The sequence below is a fragment of the Bidens hawaiensis genome, unplaced genomic scaffold, assembly GCF_021521415.1.
Source record: "Bidens hawaiensis isolate Kalapana, Puna unplaced genomic scaffold, B.hawaiensis_p1.1 tig00067016_1, whole genome shotgun sequence".
NCBI classification, from domain to species: domain Eukaryota; kingdom Viridiplantae; phylum Streptophyta; class Magnoliopsida; order Asterales; family Asteraceae; genus Bidens; species Bidens hawaiensis.
The window spans coordinates 1-25,144 of record NW_027501871.1 but is presented as its reverse complement, the minus strand read 5'-3'; the positions used below and the strand labels follow the sequence as shown (position 1 = coordinate 25,144).

Genomic DNA, 25,144 nt, shown 5'->3' with positions numbered 1-25,144 from the left:
ACAAAACCTGAAGATGTTTCCCACTAAAATCAAGCAATTAAAAGTTCAATTAAGTCAACAACCAAACCGTCCTTTCATTCTTAACGGCTGAGCCTACCGACACATCCCAAATTAAGTGTGTTACTGTTCCTTTATTATTATTAATTTATTTATTTATTTATTTATTTTAATATGTTTTTTTAAATTTTTTTATTATTTTTTTAACAGGTCCAGTTTTTCTATCATTTTTCATTGTGTATAAGTATAAAATTTTTAGGACATTCTTAGCATTACCCGCATCCCCACACTTAGACATTACATTGTCCACAATGTAATTATTCATTTAAAATTCGAGTGTGACACATGGGAACTTCAACATTTTAACAAGCAAAGTAAAGAAAGAGACACATGCACCTGATTCGAATCTCTCTTGTCAAACATGTCTCGTTGATAAGTACTGTTGCAAACTTGACCCGAACTCCTTAAACTTTGATGTTACACTATATGCTCCACCGAATCTTGACTAGACCACCATGAACTTCCCCACACTTAGGGTTTATTATGACTGCAAAACACAAGCAAAAAGTAACACGCAAAAAGAAAAACAAAATCAAAGAAAAACAAAACAAAATAAAATAAAAGGTCGGGTTGCCTCCCGGTCAGCGCTAAGTTTTTGTTAAGGTCTTCAGCCGAACCGTTACCTCATTTTGCGGTTATGGTGGTCTAATGGAGTGCTTACCTTCCTCCGCTTCATTCTTCTTAGTTCTCCAACAAAGTGATACATTATCCATAGTATTCCACCTTGGCCCAAAACACGCCACCCTTCTTTGTTCATTCTCAAACGCCGGTGGCTTCTTTATCTTCTCCTTCTTTGGCGGTTTCTTCTTACTCTTTCCACATGTCTCATCATAACCCACCTTTTTACTCGCAACCTTGATATCATCACCTGAATTAGCCAACTCCTCAATTCGAATTTCTACTGCATTCAACTCCTCTATCTCTCTCTCCCACTTCGACCTATCAAACACAAAACCCTCTTCTTTGGGGTCATCCTCGCTTACATGAGGAAGACACCTGTTAGTAGCACCTGACCTAGAATATTTATTTTCAAAAGAATAATCAAATGAATTTGAAAATATATTTAGAAGAAACTTACGGTTACCAAAGGTCATGCACACTGTTCTGTCTCGGAAATTGATTTGAGCATTTGATGTTGCCAAAAACGGTCTCCCCAATATCACTCGAGGTTCTTCTTCATTCCTTGCTGGTGCATATTCAAGAACAAGAAAGTCTTCAGGATAGTAAAAATCACCAACCTTTACCGCGACACCAACCAACTTCCCCCGGGGCCGTCTTTGAGTGAAATCAGCTAACACCAAAGTGGTGTCAACTTCTTGTAAAGGTCCAAACTCAAACCGGTCATACAGACTCCCCGGTAGAACACTTACACTCGCACCATAATCAACAAGTGCCTTGGTGGTCTTGAACTCGCCAATCTGAATGGAGATGAGTGGTTCCCTTATTTCAAATTCTTCAACCGCATTGTTCACCCCATTATCTTCAATTGTGATGGCACTAACGTGCACGTTTTTACCACCTGATGAACTGCTACCCTGATGGTTGGGGTTCTTCAAAGTATCACTTGGTAGCTTGGATGGATTTCTTTTCAAACTCGCCACTTCTTCAGCTAGCTAACTCACTTGTTTATCCCTTGATGCATTAGCTTTTTCCTGGAGCTCTAACCTTTGATTAACACTTTTATTCTGAGCTTCCTGATCTGCCTTCATTTGCTTCATAAAATCCATGACATCCTTGATTGACTCTTCTTTTATTACCCCTAGAATTTCCTTGGTCTTGTTGATAACTCTCTTGATAGCCTTTATTGTACCCCCCCCCCCAAAGTCTCTCTGATTATGCCCGCTTTAACCATTACCTGCACTTAGGGCTGTTCAAAACCGGATATCCGAAGTTTTGGATATCCGAACTTCGGATATCCGGACCTTTCGGATAGTGAATTTCACTATCCGAATCCGAATCCGAATCCGAAATTTCAGATATCCGAACTTCGGATATCCGATCGAATAGTGATTCGGATATCCGAAAAAAAAAAGGAAAAAACCAACAGCCTGTTTTAAAATTCATCTTACAAGTCGCGACATCTAGGTTTCCCAATCTAACAACCTAACAGTTCAAAATACAAACAAACAAGCAAATAACAAGATGGAGTCGTGGTGGATGAGCCGTGGTGGATTCGGTGTAGAAGGAAGAGTGACAGCGGCGCCGGTGGGGTGATGGCTAGTGACGGGTAGTGCCGGAGGCGGTGACTGGTAGGGTCGTGGAGGACTGGAGGTGATGCAGAGGCGGATGGATGTGTGATACTGATTGAAGGTCAAAGTCCAGAAGGGAGGAATTGTTAGGGAAGAAAGGAACGGCTGTGAAATTGGTGTTTGTATGTTTATAAATTTAATTAGGATTACATAAGATATATATATATATATATATATATATATATATATATATATATATATATATATATGAAATTCAATTAGGATTACATTTTAAAATTTAAAAAATATTAAATTTAATATTTCGGATAGTTTGGATAACCGAACTATCCGAAAAATTCAAAAAATACTATCCGAATCCAAATCAGAATTTTCGGATATCCGAGTTTCGGATATCCGAAATTTCAGATAGTTCGGATACGGATTATCGGATAATTCGGATATGGATTCGGATTCGGGTACTTTTGAACACCCCTACCTGCACTGTTCCCGTACTGTCTCTGATTCGACTGATATCCTGTTTTCTGAGAACTGCCCTGAAAGTTCGGGTTCTGCTGAGTGTTCGGGTTTCCATAGCTGAAGTTTGGGTGGCTTCTGAGTCCCGGGTGATAGGTGTTCGAGTTCATATTGTTGTTGTTGTACCTTTTCTCACCCTGAACATAATTAACCTCTTCTTCCTCGTCATCTTCATCATCTTTCGCAACCCCACAACTTGCCAAATCATGCCCTAATTCACCACACCGTTCACAAACCGGATATGCTTTTCCCGACTTCTCTTTTTCTTTCGTACCAGCAACCATTAAACAATCTAACTTCATTTCTAACCTTGCCATCAGATCATCTGAACTTCCACTATCTACTGCTTTCACCACTGACCTCTTTATCATTCTGTTCAACTGGGCCTATCTCTTAGAATTCAAAGCATGTCTCTCCAGATGCCCCCAATCCACATGTTCACAATTCATTAGAAAAGATCCATTAGTGGGTGATTGGAGGTCTCGCACATCGTCAGTCGATAAACCATCATGGAATGCCTTTATCAACTCCCACAGAGCTATGCCATGGTGAGGGCAAGTCCTCAACAAAAACTTGAACCGCTGAAAAGCTTCATAAAAAGTCTCTCCTGTACGCTGTTGATAATTTTTGATAGATGTTCTAGCTTCTAAAGTTCGCTGTGGCGTATAATACTCATCTAAGAACTGTTGTGCAAATCTTGCCACGTATAATACTGGATGACGGTAGTGAGAGGAACCATTGCTTTGCTGCATCTTTCAAACTGAATTGGAAGACTACCATCTTCACCTCATCTGTAGTAAACCCTTGACTGGAGATTGTCACACAGATAGAGTTAAAATCACTCAAATGTAAATACGGCTCCTCTGTGGCTTTTCCATGAAACGTGGGTAATCCGGTTAAGCTACTCTGTCTGATTGAAAAAGTTCTTCCATTTCTCACCGGCATAATGATTGGCAAGGGATTTGTAGCCACCTGTGGAATAAAATGGCTTTGAACCCCCTGAACTGGTGGTGGAGCAAATGCTCTCGGAACCCCATCATCAAACTCATACTCAGGAACCTGTGGTTCTTGCACAATTGGTCTTCTTCGTGGCCTGCGGTTACGTGGTGGTTGTTGTTGTTTGTCTCTCTAATAATACCGACCCCTAGGTATGTCTTCCCATTCTTCCTCATCTTCAAATTCCTCAAAATCATCAAACCCTCTTATTCTATTGTTCTCTCTCTCAAAATCAACCGCACCTTGAAAATATGGTAGTTCAGATCTGAGTGACCAATCATCCCTCATGTGATACTGTCTTTGGGCTCTACGGTTTCAGTTAAGGTGTTGGTTTAGTGGCGGCAAGTCATTGAGTGGAGGATTTTGTGGGATGTGTTGTGGGCCGGGTTGTTCTTGATTAGGAGGTGGATCTTGGTTTCCGGGTTGAAACACAGGTGGGATTGGGTAAGGCTCCTAATGGTTCATAACTTCTTCTTTCGGCCTTGAGGATTCATCGTCAAAGTTTTGCGGTCTTCGATTCCGGTTACCACCAGCACGGTTCACTTGATGTCTGTTATGGTTCACATTCGGATTCTGGTTGAATACAGGCTCATTTTGTGGGATTGGTTGATCTTGGTTCAATGGTTAGTTTTGAGGTTCGGGTGGGTGTACCAATGGTTCTTGGTTGTTTTGTGTACTCATGTTCTCCTCTTTCGGTTTTCTATTGAGAGTTGTTTTCTGAGATGCTCGATTCCTCTTTGCTGTCTTTTCTATTTCTCGATCGAACTGCAACAGACCTTATCTCGAGAGTACCTTGTATGCATCAACCTGAAAGATTACTGCGCACACGAAAACACACAACCCCGCATAAAATCAACGAAGAAAAAGAAATAAAAACTGAGATTAAATTAAACTTAACTAGACTAACTAAACTAGCACTTTGCGCGTTGATTCCCCAGCAACAGCGCCATTTTGATCGATGTCGAAAGGTCAATCAAAAACATTTAAAAAATACATTTACTAGCAAGGGTAAGTAAGGTGTCGAATCCATAGGGAATCAGTGGAAAGTGCTAATCAAGTTGAATACTTAATAACTAACTATGCTAGGTAGACAGACGATGTCAAGCAGATTAAATATTAATTTGGTTGTAAAACAATTAGAGAAAAGTGTAACCAATCTCCAGATTTCAGGTTTTGGAGTAAATTAGATTGTTGATTAAACCTATTGAATTATAACCTTTGTTTGAAGAAATAAACCAAGAGACTAGATGCTTGACTATGTTGATCGTTAGAACTTAATCCAATTGATTGACATGGCTAAACAATAATCTACTTGATTGTTAATCTAAGGCAATGATGAATCACTTAGTACTATGGTTAAGGATACTAGGCCAATGACACTAAGAACTCAATCCTAATTGTTGATGACCAAAATCAATAACTACTAAACTGCAAATCTCATTGATTACCCAAAAAAATACTTTCAAGCGCACAAATAAAATCCAAAAGTTAGGTTTAGAGTACCAACAATCCAATAAACAACTTAACCCTACACCCGGAGATGGTCACAAGTGGATTAGCCTTGCATAGGCATCTTCAATAGCTTTCTTGATTCTTCAACGGATGATGGCATGGATGATTATGGTGATTGGGAGGTGTTAGAATGGTGGAAAATGGCCCCAAAATAGTCCAAGGGGGCTAGGGTATGAAGGATGATCGTTCTAGGTTTGAACCGGGCTTAAATATGGAAGAAAATACCAAAAAGTCGTGTTTTTCCGCCTAGGCCACCGTAGCCTACGGTCTCCCCACCGTAAGCTACGGTGGGACCGTAGCCTACGGTCATCAGTCACTGCTTTACGGTAACAGCCCCTCTGCACTGTTTTGTCCATAACTTCTTCGTTATAGCTCCGTTTTACGCACCGTTTTCGGCCACGTCTTCGTCTTCAAATTCTTGATCATTCCATGAAAGAAAATCTTCATTTACACTCCATCTCATCTGCTCCAATTTAGCTCCTTTAAGCCCCGCTCACCTGTAAACGTATAACCACTCAAAGTAATCGTGTCCAAGACATATAAACACACAAAATACACGATCTAACTTACTTAACACACAATATTTATTTCACCCACGCATCACTAAGGTCCATTTTTCTTTTGTTCTAGTAAAAGGAAAACTTGAAGTTATGTAGAAATGATGAGTTTTAAGTTTAGTGTATGATATTTATAATCATAACTTGGTCCAATTGCTCATTAGAATAATAGGAGTTTTGTTTCCTTCTAAATACAAAAAGAACAAATGAAAATAAAATATATTATCTCCTGTGAGGATGATCGGAAGTATGGTGTTATCGTCACTGCATACTTATTTTTATCAACATATTTTATTCGATACCGAACTGCTCTATATTTCGACATAGTTTTATTCAAAGCCGAATGGGGTCAAATACGTATTTTTTTACTTCCTTTTTTTAAATAAATCAAATACGTAACCTTTTCTTGATTCGAATATGCATGATGTTGCGAAAGTTCTTTTTATTTGCATTTAAATTTTATTCAAACTTTATTAGAAGCCGCGTTGCACATTGCAAAGCGCGGATATAACCCATATAGTTATATTATATATTGCATATGATGAACATAAAATACTAGCTTTAACTCAAAGCTATGAATAAGTCCCAAAATGGCTTCTAAACATTTTAGATTTTGTAGTGCAGAAGGGCAGAAGTGCCATCAAGTCCTTTTTCCCTAAAATAATCTGTGTATTCTTTCATTGTTACACCTCTATACTTTGCCGGATTATCTTTTGAAAGCAACTCAGTGATTGGTTCATACACCTTCGTTGTCTGAACATGACCCGTGGTAAAGAATGATGCTACCGATACCCTTGGCCCAACCTTGTTAGCCACCACTTTGTGTTGCGAACTCACGAACTTGTCATTTGTAATCAACTGCAAAATCCCAATAATCTATATTAAGAAACTAAGGTTTTAACTTCCAAGAATGAATCTCAGTTTCGAATACATTTGATTCTTGTTAAAGAATTAGTGACGGTCAAGTAAGTATGAGAAACCAAGTTTAGACCAATAAATCAAATGATATCATGAAGCTTGAAACTTAAAGAGAAAGAGAGATAGATGCCTGTAGAAAATCTCCAGCATTCACTACAAGAGCTCCAGGTACAGGAGGAAGACAAGTCCATTGATTCTGATAAAAGATCTTTAGACCGCCGATATGATCTTGCAAAAGAATAGTGATGAAATTATTGTCGGTATGGTTTGGGGTGCCTATTGTTAATTCAGGTTGTGGACAGGAAGGATAATAATGACCAAGAACAGCAAGCCCATCCGCGCATCCCATGTCCAAAAGGTGATTCGTGTCGAGCCCAAGAGCCTCGGACATTAACTCGAATAAACAAACCCCGAGTTTCATCACTTGATTCGAATACTCCAACAAGATATCTCTACAACAATATCCCAATCAAACAAAATATCCAACAATAATTAAACTTAAGCTCTTACTGTTGAATATTTAATTTACAAACAATAAAGTTAGTTCAGTTTCATCGCTAATAAAAACCATGACTTTTAGTTCATTTTGGCAAATAAAAATACTATAAATAAGTTTATCAAGTCAACAAGATGAAAAAGACCCAACCTAGGAATCTAATTTCAATCAAAACCATTTTGGTCTCTAACCCACCAAACGGCAGAAATTATTAAAAGTTTTATTAATCAGTCACACTATTGATAATGGTAACTGATAAGGATATGATTTGATAGTATATGGAAAGATAAGGCAGTCAACGTAATGGTATATTGAACGGTGTTTGCATTAATATACTGGAAATTTTTCAAAATAGTCTATTTTAAACATGGTTTCAGTAATATCCCACGGACTAATGACTCTGTCGCGCTACGAGCATACTATTCCGTCGGATCCAACGGTTTAGCATTTTGTCCGACGGGTTAATGAAACAAACCAACGTAATAATAAACAGTCGAGTCGATTTGACGGGTTTAGCATTTTGTCCGACGGGTTAATGCTTCCGTCGGATCCGATGGTTTAATTTGTCCGACGAACCTAGACGTTTCAATTCGAGGGTTTTTAATTTTGAGTTCTGGAGTGAAATTGAACACTATGGTTATGTTCTCCTCGAAAAATTAAGGGATTTACACTATTGATTTGCTTGATTTTGTGGAGAAATAAGGAAGATGGAGGTTGGTTACGGAGGTTTAGGGTTTGAGAATTAGAAGATGATGAATTCCGTCGGGCCCACTATCAGATAGTTTTTTAGAAATTCCGTCGAATCCATTAATACATTGACACGTGGTGCGATTTTAAAGGTCCAAAAATTCCATCGGCGGTGTTGAAATTCCTTCGGATCAGAACAGTTTCCGTCGGATCCAATGAGATTTTTATGCTAGTTTGAAAATTTTGTATGGTCTTGAGCCATTTTTAGAAAAGTTTGGTCAAAATAGGCTAGTTTAAGAAATAACCCTTAATATATCACATCTATCTTGACTTGATTGATAACTCCTAAAAATGAGTATTTGTATAGCATGATCAATTATAAAAAATAAAAACTATCTACTAAGCAGCAACCAGAAGTAAGATATATAAAACAAATCGACCCATATAATATGCTTGTTATTTAACAGTTTAAAAGTAAAACCTGCAAGGTTGTGGCAACTAGTGTGGTTCAGGAGGGTTAGGAGTCATGGTGCAGTAGAAGGAGTCACGCCAGTTAGTCACCAGGGCACCATACAAGTCAAAATTACTATTGTATATCACCCTTGTCTTACCGCTCACATCCCTCGTGTCTTGCTCATGAAAATCCTTTTATCATCTCATCCAAAACATTAACCGGGATTCCATGATTCACTTAGGACCATTTTCTTTTGTCACAGGAAGACAATTATTGGAGAAGTGATAAAGAATATGTGGATGTGTGATATTTATATAACCATAATAACGTGCCCGTTTTGTTCACTAGGATAACTATGGAAATTCTTATGCATTATAAAAAAGTCGTGATGTACGTACAAAAGGATATGGCACGCTACATCGATCGAAGCCATAAAATAAAGTTTGAATCAATTTGGTTCATTACATTACGGTATCAAATCATACGGTGCGTCAGCAAGTCGAGGTGAATTCGATCGGTGTCGGGTTACGAAACCAGTAATAACCCCAACCCATCCAAAAAAAAACTTTGTTAACGTAAAAATACAACGAATTAACATAACAAGATGCGTGTTGCGGTTACGCACTTAGGTTGGTATCTAGTTACGGCACCAAAAATAAAGCAAACCATAAATTCATCCACGTCTAAATACAACAATTTTACATATTAAAAATATAAAGAAAATTGGCAAACAAAAAAAACACGCGCGTTGAAGTAGTGAACTGATATGAATTCGTTGATTCTGAAATCGAGAGACAAAAAAAGTGATAAAAAAAAGCTCGAGCATTGCGTTTGCGTAACAAACATGAATTCGGTCGGAGTCGGTGTTGTCGGCCACTAAATTGTACACAGAAAACCATGTGTTGTGGTGACGAACCGACACGAGTTCGGTTGGTATCAGGTTATGACACCGAAATTAAAGCAATAAGTTAATTCGTCCACTTTCAAATGCAACAAATTAACATATTTACATAAAAAAAACTGTGGCCAAAAATTAACACATTTTCGTATACGTGTTGTGGCCGCAACCTGACGCGAATTCGTCCAGAATTGATGGACAAAAAAACTCATGGCCAAAAAACATTGGGTTGTGATCTGAGCTAAATTTGGGAAAATTCCCAAAATAACCCATTTTAGAGAGAGAAGTCCCATTTTAGCCCTTTTTTCCTTAAAATCTTTTATAATTTGGACTTGCAAGACGCTTTGGGAAAAGATAAAAATAAAGAGGGAGCAGGCCAAATTTCGAAAGAAAGTCAGGTAAAAGACGAGATTTGGGGAAATAATGCCGTGCAAGTCCAAATTCTTTTGTAATCTTGGAGCAAAAGTCCATATTTTTTCAAATCTTTTTTATTCAAAAAACCGTCTTGAGAAACTGCTTTTTATGTTTCCTACATTTCCCATCCATATTTTCAAATTCTTAGAAAATATATATTTTTTACAATTATACCCTGTAACCACCACTACCTTGAACCACCACCATCACGTCGGCCCCACCCCATCACCACCACCAAACCACCACCACCCCCACCCCATCACTCTCTTCTCCCTCTCAGCAATTGCTTCACTTGCCGACACCGAGTCAGACTTAGGCCTCATCCTTAACTTCTACAAAGATTCATGCCCACAAGCCGAAGACATCATTAAAGAACAAGTCATGCTTCTTTACAAACGCCACAAGAACACTGCTTTCTCTTGGTTCAAAAACATCTTCCATGACTGTGCTGTCTCTTTCTCAGACACTCCACGACTTCTTCATTCTCCCTCCAGTAACCTGCAACCTCCGCCATCCCGAGCTCCCTTACCACCGGCAGCCGCGACCCACGAATAAAGAAGAAGAAAAAAGTGTTGGAGCTTCCCATTACCGCCGGCAGCCACGACCCATGAATAAAGAAGAAGAAAAGGGTGTTGGAGCTTCCCATTACCGCCGGAAGCCGCGACCCACAAATAATGGCGAGAGGCGGTGGAGAGGAGGTGATGGGGTGGGGGTGGTGGTGATGGGGTGGGGCCGACGTGATGGTGGTCGTTCAAGGTGGTGGTGGTGGTAAAGGGGCATAATTGTAAAAAATATATTTTTCTAAGAATTTGAAAATATGGACGGCAAAGGTAGAAAAAATAAAAAAACAGTCTCTCAAAATGGTATTTTGAATAAAAAAGATTTGGAAAAATATGGACTTTTGCTCCAAGATTACAAAATAATTTGGACTTGCACGGCATTATTTCCCGAAATCTCGTCTTTTACCTGACTTTCTTTCGAAATTTGGCCTGCTCCCTCTTTATTTTTATCTTTTCCCAAAGCGTCTTGCAAGTCCAAATTATAAAAGATTTTGAGGAAAAAAGACTAAAATGGGACTTCTCTCTCTAAAATTGGCTATTTTGAGAATTTTCCCGAGCTAAATTATATATAAATATTAGAAATATTTCCTACGCGTACTTTAAAGTACTTTTAAGCCAAGTTTTTGTTCATTATTATTCTAAATTGGCTCATATGTGTGTTTGTTTAAAGGGTTTCAAGTGAGAACGAGCTAAAAGGAATAAGATAATCTATAGCGATAACTACTTGAATTGATTCTTTTTAATAATCAAAATTAGTTGTTTGTGTCACCGAATTGTGATTGTTTATTAGTGAATTATAATATTAAACGTAATGACTAATCAATTTTTTTGGCACCCTGTATTTTTATGTTAACTCCGTAGCACATACTCATTACCTTAGACATAAGACATTCATGCATAATGTTTCACCAGTCAGTAACGAGTCACACACAAGAGTCGGTCCGTGCGCGTAGAGGTGTTCAAAAAAACCGGTTACGGAACCGGTTTGGGCGGTTAACCGGAAAACCGGTTTTTTTAAAAACCGGTTTTTTTAAAAACCGGTTTGACCGGTTTACGTAACCGGTTTACGTATCGGTTATACTTTTTGGAGCCAAAACCGGTTTTATAACCGGTTATAAAAAAAACCGGTTTTTTTTAATAACCGGTTATTAAAAAACCGGTTAACCGGTTTTTAAAATAACCGGTTTATAGCCGTTATAAAAAAACCGGTTAACCGGTTTTTTAATAACCGGTTAACCGGTTAAACCGGTTTTCGAACGTTACCAAACGGCTTTATAGCCGTTTTTTTTTTTTTTGCCCGTTTTTTTAGCCGTTTTTTTGGTTTTTTTACCCCCACAAACATCTATATATAGTTTAGGTTGGGTATTGGTTAGATCACACTTGATTATACAACTCCAAAAGCTCTAAACGTTTATTTCATACGCGATTATAACTCCAAACGCTCTTCTTTCGTAGTCGTTTATTTCATACTCGAGTATACCACTCTTAATTCGTAGTCGATTATCATGGCCTCCCAAAGTGCTGCTTCATCGGTCAACATGGGTGCCTCGAACACGGGAGAAACCGTCGTTCGGGTCATCCCCACGAAACGAAACCAAGATATTTGGCAACATTTCGACCTATGCGAAATGTCTAACGGAACCCAAAAAGCTAGATGCAAACATTGTTTGAAGTTTTATAACAAAGAAGCAAACTCCAGTTTAAGAGCTCATGTAGAAAGGCCCTCTTGCAAGGTCTTGAAGGACGAATCCGGAAGTAGTTCGCAGCCGGAGATGACGAATCAAGGAACGGTGTTTACGTACGACCTTGAAGCGGTACGTCAACAGTTTGGCAACTTTGTGATTCAACAATCACTTCCTTTCAACCACTTCGACAACCCTCAATTCACGGAGATGATGCAAAAGTATGTTCAACCACGCTACCAACACGTAAGTCGTTCGACCCTTAGAAGAGATATGCTTAAAGCATGGAAAAACGCTAAATCCGAACTAATTTCATACTTTTCAAACTTACAAACTGGTGTGAACTTAACAACGGATGTGTGGTCGGTACCTAATGGTTCGCCCGACTCATACATTTGTGTGACGGCTCATTGGGTTGACCCCCGGTCGTGGCAAATGATGAAACGAACCGTTGCGTTTCAATTGTTTGATTACCCGCACACGGGTAGAAATATTTTTAAACTCTTGGATAAAGTCATTCGACAATACAAGATTGAAGATAAAATCTTTTCAATATCGTTTGATAACGCGTCCAACAATACGGCCGCGGTTGGCCATTTAAAATTAAAGTATAAACCTATTTGTGATGGAGCGTTTTTTCATAGCCGATGCATTGCACATATTATCAACTTGGCCGTGCAAGATGGGTTAAACGTGATCGAAACGCAAAGAAACAATTTTAAAAGAATGTTACGAGATGTTTTTAGCAACAATAAAACATTTTCAAGATACAAAAAATTTTGTGATGAAGCTAATTGTCAATGGTTGGGGCCCAATTGGGATTGTCCAACAAGATGGAACTCGACTTGTGATATGTTTGAGAAAGCCATCCAACAAAAAGAATCACTAGTTGCGTTTCATCAAATAATGTCAAGTAGGGGTAAATGTGCACCGTACGATCCTAGAAACTGGTTATTGATTGAGATCGTTACGGAGGTTCTTCAAATTTTTAAATCTTGCACAACTAGTTTATCCGGGGTTTACTATCCAACAAGCCCCATTGCTTTACCAAAAATTGCTGTCATGTGCACAAAGTTGACTGAAATTCATTGTAGGGGTGCACCTTATTTTGATATGGGTGCAAAAATGAAAGAAAAATTTATAAAATATTTTCAACAACTACCCGCTGTTTTGACCTGTGCGGCTGCGTTAAACCCTTGCATCAATGTTGGTGGTGTTGAAGCTTTAATAGAAAAAATTTGTGATGAGCTAGGGTTAAACGACGATCAAAACCCCTATTATAGCCAAACTTTAAAGAATGATTTCAACACCACATTGGCAAACATGTATGATGTTTACCTTACAAAACACGGGTCGTCTTCCCAAATTCATGACTCGTTAAGAGCTGTTGCCCAATCCCAATCCCAAACCGACCTTGAAATGGGGATGTACTACATGATTTGGGAAGACGCCGGTAAACGTCAAAGGGTAAACACCCCAAGCAGTGAACTTGGAAGGTATGGTGGTACCAACTTTGTGAAACACATGACTCCGGATGAATTTAGAAGTCTTGATTTGCTGGCTTGGTGGAGAGGTAAGGAGGATGAGTTTCCGATCCTCGCCGCCATGGCCAAAGATTTACTAACGGTCCAAGCTTCCACGGTAGCTTCGGAGTCTGCTTTTTCTGTTTCTGGCAGGGTTATATCGATTAGGAGGACTCGACTCACTCCAGCAGCTGTAGAGATGTCGATTTGCTACAAGGATTACTTGGACTCTTTAGACAGGGCACAACATCAACGCTCACTCGAGGGGGAAATGGACTATGAGGCGGCCTTGTATGAAGACGAGGTCAATCAAGGACACATTCAACCAATGACCGATGAAGAAGCCGCGTACGACGATTACCTAAGGAATAGCTCGGGATCGGGTAGCGAAGAAAATGAGTAACAAACATCAACTTGTTAATGTAATCGTGTCTAAGCATTCTTTAATGTTTGTATTTTTGAGTTACGAATATGCGATAACGATTTAATGTTTGTATTTTTAATGTAAAAGCTATAAATGAAAGTTATGTGTTTTTAATCTTCCAAGCAAAGAATGCTAACAACGAAACCCTAAACCCTAAACCCTAAAGAAAAGAAAAGAAAAAAAAAAAAAAAAAAAAAAAAAAAAAAAAAAAAAAAAACCGGTTAACCGGTTAGACCGGTTATTAAAAACCGGTTATAAAAAACCGGTTTAATAACCGGTTCTAACCGGTTTTTAAACCGGTCCAAACCGGTTTGGCCGGTTTGAGTTTTCAGCAATAAAAACCGGTTAATAACCGGTCCGGTTATTAACCGAACCGGTTTTTTTCTGGACAAAAAAAACCGGTCCGGTTAATAACCGAACCGGTTTTTTCAAAAAAACCGATTTGTGCACCTCTACGTGCGCGTTGGTGATAAATGGCAATCCCGTAAACAAATACATGTACGTGCTATGTGATTACTTGCTTGAGTGTTCATACTTTGATTATTATTATATATATATATATAGGGGAGATTTCAAATGAGAACTCTTTTGAGTATTAAGAACTCGAAAGAACTCAACGTAACGATTTTTTTTTCGAAATTTTTTTTACACATGCGTAATATATGTAGGTTATATATACGTAAAAAAATTACATAATTTTTTACACACCGAGTCGACTTTTTACACATGTGTAACGGACGTAAAAGTTTGTGTAATCACTTACATATTTATTCTCTCTCCTACTTTGACTTTTTGATCAGATTTAATCTCAACCACATATTCCAATCCATTTAATTAAATGTGTGGCCAAGAATTGAGTTCTTAAGTTCTTAAAACTCAACATGGTTCTCAAAATATCCCTCCCTCCCTATATATATATATATATATATATATATATATATATGGTTGAGTTCAATGGATAAATCATATTAGTGTGAGAAATAGTTTAAACCAATCAGATTTTCTATTTTTCTTTTCTAATTTAATTAAATGTATGGGCATAATAGTAAACATCCTAATTTCTTTATATGATAACTATTAATGGGTTTGAAGTTATTAAAAAACAACTATCTTATCTCCCATCTCTTTGTTAATTTAAAAATTCAAAATCATTAATATTCAAATCATGATTTCGATTATAGCTGCTTATATCAACATATTTTAAAAATAATACAAATACTTTTTCGTACCACTTTTCGAGACAATAATTCAAAATATACACTTCTACACATTTGAACAAATAAAACAAACTAATTGTGCAAACATTAATTGTTCGTATTTTGACGCAAATCCATAATATAAAGTTGTATTTAAATATATCCTACACATTGTTAATCATACTACACACATAAAAACTCTAAGGGGGTGTTTGTTTTTTCTTCAAACATCTTCAAGGGAGCTAATGTCTGCAGGCGCGCAGACATTACCCTTGAAGACTGTTTGTTTTTTTTCTTAAAACAGATCTGAAGTTATCTTCCTTCATCTTAAAAGAAAAGCAAGGAAATCTTGCTTAAAACATCTTCACAAAAAAACCCTACTCTTCTCCCTTTGCAGCCACCCTCTCATCCACTGCTCCTACCACCGTCCGCCAACACCACCACCCACCGTACGCCGCCACCACCACCCCCGTACCCCGCCGCCACCGTCCACCACCATCCACCGCCACCACCACCGTCCACCACCCACCATCCATCACCACCACCGTCCACCACCCACCATCCATCACCACCACCGTCCGCCACCACCACCACCATCCATCACCGCCACCACCACCATCCATCACCCACCACCACCACCATCCATCACCGCCACCACCACCACCATCCATCACCGCCACCACCACCGTCCACCACCCACCATCCATCACCACCACCGTCCGCCACCACCACCACCATCCATCACCACCACCGTCCACCACCCACCATCCATCACCACCACCATCCATCACCACCACCACCATCCATCACCGCCACCACCACCATCCATCACCCACCACCACCACCATCCATCACCACCACCGTCCACCACCAACCAAAACCATCCATCACCACCACCCATTGTCCACCACCACCATCCACCGCCACTACCCACCGTCCGCCGCCACTACCACCATCCACCACCACCACCTTCCACCACCCACCAAAACCAAATCGGCATGGCAAGCAAAGACTAAAAACTAGATGTAACTTGAATAAATGACTTCTATCTTGTGAGATAAGTTTGACAGTTATGCAGACAGTATCAGCTTATAAAAACAAACAATCTTATATTTTCAGCTTGCAGATCTTCAGACCACATCTTCAGTTGCAGACATGAAAACAGATGAAATCAGCTTGCAGACAGTTTATGTCTGCAAAAACAAACAGCACCTAAATAAACATATAACCCTTCCTACACTAAATTAAAGAAACCATATAAAATTTCCTACACAAATTTAATAAATCCATACATCATGGTATTTGAATACATCCTACACAAGTGTTAATCATACTACACAAATAAAAATTCTATCCTACAAAAATTTGATAAATCTATACATCATTGTATTTAAATAGATAACACTTCCTACACTAAAGAACCCATACACAATGATATTTGAATATATCCTGTGCAAATATTAATTATATTAAACAAAATAATAAAATATTTTCATTAACAATACCCCAACATAAGTTGAAAACATCCAATACAATTAAGAAATCATTCTCACTGATATTTGAATATATCCTACATAAACTAAAAAACATCCGACACAATTTATGCATCTTTTCACATTTGTGAACAACCACATTTTGTTATAAAATCTACGAAAGGATCAAAATATACCTACACAGAAATAATGCAACCCTACACTCTCACCAAAGCCATTTTTTTTGTTACGAAATCGCAGTTAAAGAAACAAAATTTTTTAAATAACTTGATGAATCACAGTATTTTTAAATCTTATTAAAAATGTAGATGTTTTCAACATGAAAATCATCATTTATTTTAGTACACTGAAACAAAAAAAAATAATTAAAATAAGGACAAATCTTGGTACGTATAATTTTGTGATTGGAATATTATGACAAATATAAGCATTAATAAAGATCTATAAACACATTTTTAGAAACTCATTGATTAATAAAGTTTGTTATAAAATAATACGACCAAACTACCCCTTTTATATTAAAAACCTATAGATGATTTGCTTATTTATTACAGGATTGCCATTATCATTATGAACCATAGATCAAATATAATCAATGGTTCAAATTCATTTCTCACACTTCTCGCACTAAAAAGATTTCTCCACTGAACCATCCCCTATATATATATATATATATAATAAAAAAAAATCACCCTAAAGCGCCCCGAGCCGCGCGAAGGATGTGGCTAAATCCCTCGCACCGCGCGGGGGATCGTCATATCGTGATGTTTGTTTAAAAACGTTTTCAAACCCTAAATCACTTATAATCAAGTGCAGCCGTCTCCAAATGATTTCACATGCTTCCTTGGATGATTTTGGTCTTCCTTGGTAAATTAGAGGTGCTAGGGTTCATAGCTTTCACCCGTAAACCAATATACGTAAGCAATTCTCGTTTGATTCTAGTTTCTTGCTTATCTTGTGTTTTGATTGTTGATAGAAACCCTAGAGGTTCAATTCTTTTGAAATATGGTTAATAAATTATGAGCATGATGATATGTGTTTGATATATGATGGATTAGAACTCTAGGTTTGTCGTTAACATGATTCTTGATTGAGTTTTATTGAAATCAGAGGTCAGACAAATTCGTACTCGCTTATTGTTTCGATTGTAATTTGATTATAAACGATGGTTTCTAATATATTCTTGATTCTTGGATATAGTTCGTCGAGTCTAGTTTCCAGAACGTTATGATTTGTAATTTTTGTATATACAGAAGATAGGTTTATGATTTTACAAGATTGCGTGTCTAATCTGATTCGGGAAGATGTTTTCTAGTCTAACTTCCCGACATCATAACTTGAGACTGGCAAATCCAAATGGGTTGGTTTCACTTCTGGAACATCACATTTTGAGATAGGATTCTAACCCAATTGGCATTGCTCGATTTGGATTAGTAGTTTGGCTTAGCCAAGTCAATACATTTTGTTGTGTAATATGCTGAACTATTTGTACCTATATGCAATGATTGAATTATTGTGAGCTTTATATACATTATAAAATATAGCAAAAATTGTTTGAGAAACCTAATTCATATGTTCTACTGTGATAAATTTTTTTTGAGTTTATCTTTAAGTTTTGCATAGCGAATAAAATCAATTTGTACATGCTAAAATCTGTCTCGTGAACTGAATGATCATAAGTTAAGTTGTATGATGAATATTTGGATGCATTGCCATGATATAATGTGTGAATACATGTTAGGACTTTTTGGTACATTTGACATTACTTATTATCACCAACAAGTTGTCGGATCAAGTTTGTGTTTGTGTGTGAGTCCATACATGATTCTTAGAGTCTTGTGTTGTTAAACACATTCTCATAGCTTAAACACTTGCACTAGGTAACAGTTAACGAGTCAAGTGCATTCATTTGGTTTGAGAAAAGTCTATTACATGCAACACCAGGTGAGTTCATGCTTTTTCCAACTTGTTTCTGGATTGAAAACAACCGGAAACAGATAGAGGAGGATTTATTTAATCACATAGTTTGGGCTCCTAACTATTTTCGTATACTATTTTCAACAAAACTATTTTTGTATACTTGTTTTCTCGATTGAAAACAACAAAACATTTTCCTTACTTTTTTTTCTGGATTGAAAACAAGAAAACAACAAAACATTTGCCTATACTTATTTTCTGGATGGAAAGCACGGACGTACTTACATACTGGTTTTCCAGAGGAAAACACAGCGACTTATTTTGGATTTATGTACTTCTTATATATCACAAGTGTATACTAGATGCCCTCATATCACTTAAAGTCCTTACATACCTGAACCGTTAGGATGGGATCGTTGGGACATTTAAGTAGTACTATTGGGTTTGACAAACCCCACCTGCTATAACTCGACTGAAGGTCGGACGGGTGTAAATTGTCCTAACATACATCGCCAGTGTTTTGTGATAGACCTGGTAAAAAGGCATACAGATAGTCAGCTTCGGTTCAAACGTCTAGTAGCCTGTAAATGGGTTAGCTACCCTGGTATATCTGAAAAGTGCTTAATCCACATACACTATTTATGCTACGTATACTATCTACACTATATATATATATATATATTACTTTTTACAACTTATGAAATCACCAACCTCGTGTTGACCCTTGAGTATTTATGCTTGCCTAGGTTGCTAAATATGCTAAGGAGTGAATTGCATTGCATGTGTCTGAAGTCACACTTGTCGCGTGAACTTTTGTTTCACATTATTTACATATGATGGGTTGTGTGATGTGCTAAAAGTAGTTTAATATTTATTAACTAAATTAACTAAAAATAAACACTAAGTAATACTCTAGACTCTCTAAAAACTCGACTAAGCTACTAACCGGTAAGTGAACCGATCGACTCTCGTAAAGCTAAGTAAGTCGGGATATCGAACCCACGAGACTCTCTAAATTACGTTTATTAGCTAATTAGACTCGACTACAAAACACGACTAATTAATTATATTTATTTGGGGGATTTTTATTTAAAAAACTAATTTAATACTATAATTAAAAACTAATTAAGAAAATAAGTAATTTAAACGAAAACAAAGTTTGTTGTAAAAATAAGATGATGATGAGAAAACTACCTAGTCTAGAATCCCCTAAATTTCAGTTATGACTTAACCCGGGAAAATATTTAGTTATGGACTGGGATCGTAAAATAGACACTTAAAAGAAAACCCGAACAAGACCCCTGACCCTTCTCAAGAGACACCTATGGGTTTCTAACAAGTTTTAACGCACACCAGTATTAGAAATCAAGTTCCCTTACGGTCACCTAATTAATTATGATCTAGTTCCTTTATAACGAAATCCTACCTTACAGCGCGAAAATCAAAGGCAATTTAAAATATTTAATTGACTTAATAGACAATAATAAATAATCAACCATAGACGGACTCCTTACGAAGAACTAAATCTAGCAAGATTAAATAATAAAGATCTATCAATAATCTAGCACTTTACAGATTTTAGGTTAGCAGCACACTCAGGTTTATTTGACAATATTATTCCTATGATCTTATCATGAAATCAACCATAAAATAATCAAGAACACAAAGTAATTGACCTAATAGCAACCTATCATATGACAAACAATAATCAAGGAAAACTATGGAATAAAACTCATCAAACAATCCTAAGCATCCATACGCATCAATTTAATATAGATAAATCTTTTACTAAACCATAAAAACCATAACAATAAATAATATCAAGTCAAAACAAAACGTCAAAGTAAGTTCATCATAACCTAGGCAGTCTAAGGGTTTAGCCAACAACCATACTCAAGAACAAACCAAAATAATTAAGTTCAACAACCAAGTTCATGTTTAAAATAATAATTCAAACCAAATAAATTATGATACTTGGATGAGTAGATGCTAAACCCGGACACCACCAAAAGCTTTGACTTGCGGCTGCTGTCACTTTTTTTTACTAACGCCAAACGGAAGTAGAAGAAAATAATAAATATGACTTCTGATGGTCGTTATTCTCCAAACCCGTGACCCTTGTAGAGCCGGCTCCCCTCTATATCTTTTTTTTAATAATGTTGCAACCTCCCCTATATATAATGATTGGCGGCTAGGTTTTAACTTGCTTCCCAAGATCTTGTTCCACCGACATCTACAACGAATCATTATTATTATTCATTAATATGCATCTTACTATTATTATTATAATTATATATTTATTAACATTACGTTGTATTAGAGTTTGGTTTATTTTATTTTCTTTAAATACTATATTTAATACATATGTAATAATAATAATTAGTAATAAATAACATATGCTCAACTCATCATTCGTTGGTCTCAAGTTTAGTAAAAGTGTTCTATTTTAGCTCATTATCTTTAGAAACCATTAAACTCACATATGAACCAAATAATAATAATATTCAATAAAATTTGGCTCAAAAGTACTCAAAAGTGTAAGGAATATTTATTTAATAATATGTATAATTGAGACCCTATCATTGTGCGTGTTTGAACACATGGTTCATTGTTTTTAAACCATTTACTTTTACGCTTCCGCATAGCTTTAAATTGTTTGGATTGGATTTTGTATTCTCATGTTTGAATGAGACTTAAATAAATGTTTTGAATATTTTAATTTGGTTGTTTGGTATAACGAATTAGCTAGATCCTGATATGTCGCACGCCTCGTGGTAAAACTCCGTTAGTCGAAATTTGAGGGTGTGACAAATTTAAATTGTGGTATAGGTCTATGGAGAAGGAACCTGAAGTCAAGGCCATCTAAACCCACTTAATATAATTCAACGGCTAATTTAAACTTGTGAATTGAATGTGGGCTAATTTGATAACAACATAATAATTAATAATTATTTTAAGGGCTTGAATTAAAATCATGGAGATGGAGTTATATAAATAAGCATGTATCTAAACATAGAAAATCGTCACAACACATTGAAAACAAAAAATCCTAGTACCATTAACTGATATAATTCAAAACTGAAATCATAATCAAGTAAAGATAATACTTTTTCACTGCCTATATGGAAGAGATAATGAGCCCCTTAGTTTCTGCACACTCAAAGTAAAATAATTAAATGAAACGTAATCAATGATAGCACTAAAAAGTCAAGAAAAGAATATACCAGATCATTAAGAGAACAATGAACAAATAATTTCACCAAAACCTACGTTTGGCATTCACATGAAAGATCAATATAAAGACATTTTAAGTATTGATAATCTAAGAAATTATAGTGATTTAAAATACAACAAAGTAATAGAAAAGTAACCAAATTATGTACCATAAGCAATTGAATTGAATAGATCGTTGATGGTAATCTGTAACGGAAGGCCAGAATAGTTGGATTAGTCGCTGGCGATGAACACTTATAAATATGACGGTGTCTCCTTATAAAGCGTCTTAAAAAGTGAAATTACCATCATGTCCATCCAATATGCTTTAAATATATATATATATGTGTGTGTGTGGGGGGGGGGGAGATGGATCATGCGAGAAGTGATATTATAGCGAGAAATGCGAGAAGTCGATCTCAACCTTTGATCATCTCTGATTTGTTCAATGCATTAATTACTCTAATTATTTCTAAAATATTCTTCACATTAATTCTTATGGAAGGTTACATATTTAAATTATCTATTACCTACATATAAAAAAATGTATATGTAGGTGAATTGTATTAAATTGATCACCTACACAAGTAACATAATAATCTACACAACTCATATTCAATTATACAAATTGTTAGTTATTTTTATTTTTATCAGGATGTAACTCGTATTTACCAACAGAACTTATTTTCTTCTACACCAATTTTGTTTCTTTTATTTTTCACCAACACATAGCTAATATTTACCTACACATATATCGTATTCACCTACACAGCTTGCTAGTTCATTTTATTTTCACCTACATATAAATAATATTTATATACACATAACTTGTATTTGCCTACACATAAAAGATAGATTATAGAATAACTAAAATTATAAAAAAATATGATGCATTCCTACATTGCGAATATTCTACAAGTTTAAGTTGATACTATTAATTGTATGTGATATCATGAACAAGGTTTGTTTGGGTAGGTTAATATTCTGATATGTGTAGGTAAAATACAAATTGGTAGGCCATAACATGAAGTAAATTTGTATATGTAGGCTATTATTGTGATTTGTGTAGGATAACATGAACTAGTTATGTGCATGTATATAAATATTGTGATATGTGTAGGTGATAATATGAACTAGTTTTTGTATGTGTAGAGTAATATTATGATTTGTGTAGGTATTTGTTTTTATGATGGTTAACATATTTATATTTTTTTATAGTATGAGTATGATGGCTTTGTTTTATGAATTATTTAAAGATTAAATCAAATTATAAAATAAAAATAAATGTATAATCATTTGTAACTTAACATTAATTAGTATTAATTACCAAAAGAAACTGTTAAACTTTTTACTAATATAGTTCTACAATTAAATAATCCAAAATTAAAAAGAAAACTTAAGATTGGCCAGAATCTTTTCTCGCACTTCTCACGCTAAAAACACTTCTGAAATGAACTCAATCATATATATATATATAACATATTGATGAACAAAGAACTTATATCTATAGGGAAAAGTTAAAACGCAAAAAGAGACGAAAATGAGAAGTGCGAAAAGGATTTGTAGCCACAAAATATCAAGAAAAGAAGACAAAATGCCAAGAAAAAAAGAAAAAAATCAATAAAGAAACTAAACAAAATACACAATCACTACAAGAAAAAAGCTTATTAGCGGCGACAAATGCCTTTTTCCCTCAACGTTGTGTCTTTTTTTTCAGAACGAGGAAGACGGTGGATTTTTGTTTTTACTTTATTTTGTTTTTCTTATTAAATTTTGAGTTATGATTTTTTTTATTAATTTTTTATTATTTTTTAGGGGTTTTTTTATGTCTATAAATCATTCTCATTTTTGTCTCCCATTATAGAATAATCTGACCCTATATTTATATATGTATTAGATACAATAATATAAAAATGTCAAAAATAAACAAATCAAACTGACTCGTTTAACTTTAGGCTTGAGCTCGAACTAAAGCTAGCTCGGCTCTCGCTATGCACTACTACTCTATCCTCCCACTTTGATATGGTTCTTGTTGTATTATTGTATTAATATGTTAAGGTCATGAAGGTCAACGATATAACTTATGAAGTTTAGCTAAAATCAGATCACCAACATGCCCATTTTATTTTCAACTTGATGCATCTTCCTTCCCGTGATATCATCTAACAAATATCAAGCAACGTATTACTAAATCTCCACAACTTGTCTCTTGTATCGTTTGATGTCTCACTGATAATAAGAAACAATAAGCATTCATAAGCACACACAGATTGTTTTATTAAGTAGAAGATCAAGACTATAAGGAATGTTCTCGTCACACAAGGTTATAAAGGTGTTTTAAGATGCATTACATTACCACATGATTATTATGAAAATAAAAGCACCGAGTTATTGAGAAGATTCATAAATCGTCTTCCAAACGAGTTAGATCTTGAAATGTGAAAGGGCAGAAGTACCATCAAGTCCCTTTGCTCTGTAATAATCCACAAATTCCTTCACCGTTGTGCTTCTATACTTGGCTGGATTATCTTTTGAAATCAACTCCTTAATAGGCTCATATACCTTTGATGTTTGAATCGCACCTGTGGAAAAGAATGATGCTACCGATACTCTTGGCCCAGCCTTGTTTGCCACCACTTTGTGTTGCGAACTCACAAACTTGTCGTTTGAAATCAACTGAAAAATTCCATGAATTGCGCATACTTTAATACACTATGCTTCTAACTTTCAAAACAAAATCCCCTTTTAAGATATATTTCACTCTTGTAAATTATGAATGGCAATCGAAGCATGTTTGGCAATATAACAGTTATAAGTTTATACTAAATTGAGAGAGAGAGAGATGCCTGCAAAAGATCTCCAACGTTCACCCACCAGAGCTCCTGCTACAGGTGGAACATCAGTCCAATGATTCTGATAAAAGATTTTGAGGCCACCAATATGATCTTGCAAAAGAATTGTGATGAAAGTGTTGTCAGTGTGGCTTGGGTTACCTATGGTTAATTCGGGTTGTGGACATGAAGGATAGTAATGACCAAGAACAGCAAGCCCGTCGGCACATCCCATGTTGGAAAGGTGGCTAGGATCGAGCCCAAGAGCCTGAGACAGTAACTCAAATAAACAAACTCCGAGTTTCATCACTTGTTCCGAATACTCCAACAAAATATCTCTACAACAATATACAATCAAACAAAAATACACAACCATTAAACTTTACATTATTTAGACTTTTACGCTCATAATTTGTGTCACGTATTAAATCAAATTACTTATTTAATAAATCACTAAATCACTAATTAGATATATCTTTTTAGAATTGTTAAAATTAAAATATTAGGTATATGAAGTAGGGCTGCTCACGAACCGAATTAAGCTAACTAGTTATCAGCTCGGCTTAGTTCGGTTTGAATTTACAAATTTAGCT

The 25,144-nt window shown here is 36.1% G+C and overlaps 1 non-coding gene and 1 pseudogene across 2 annotated transcripts; one reads left to right on the top strand and one right to left on the bottom strand.

The window, feature by feature from the left end:
* The first annotated feature begins 3,320 nt into the window (after positions 1-3,320).
* LOC143604826 (small nucleolar RNA R71) lies at positions 3,321-3,426 on the top strand. The gene has a single exon (XR_013148366.1). It is a non-coding gene; the product is annotated as a small nucleolar RNA R71 (small nucleolar RNA).
* A 2,954-nt stretch (positions 3,427-6,380) lies between these two features.
* LOC143604823 (1-aminocyclopropane-1-carboxylate oxidase homolog 1-like) lies at positions 6,381-24,889 on the bottom strand (annotated as a pseudogene). The gene is made up of 5 exons (XR_013148365.1): positions 24,595-24,889; positions 24,177-24,396; positions 8,428-8,636; positions 6,894-7,215; positions 6,381-6,703 (listed from the first exon to the last, which is right to left on the bottom strand). The product of XR_013148365.1 is annotated as a 1-aminocyclopropane-1-carboxylate oxidase homolog 1-like (transcript).
* Positions 24,890-25,144: the final 255 nt, after the last annotated feature.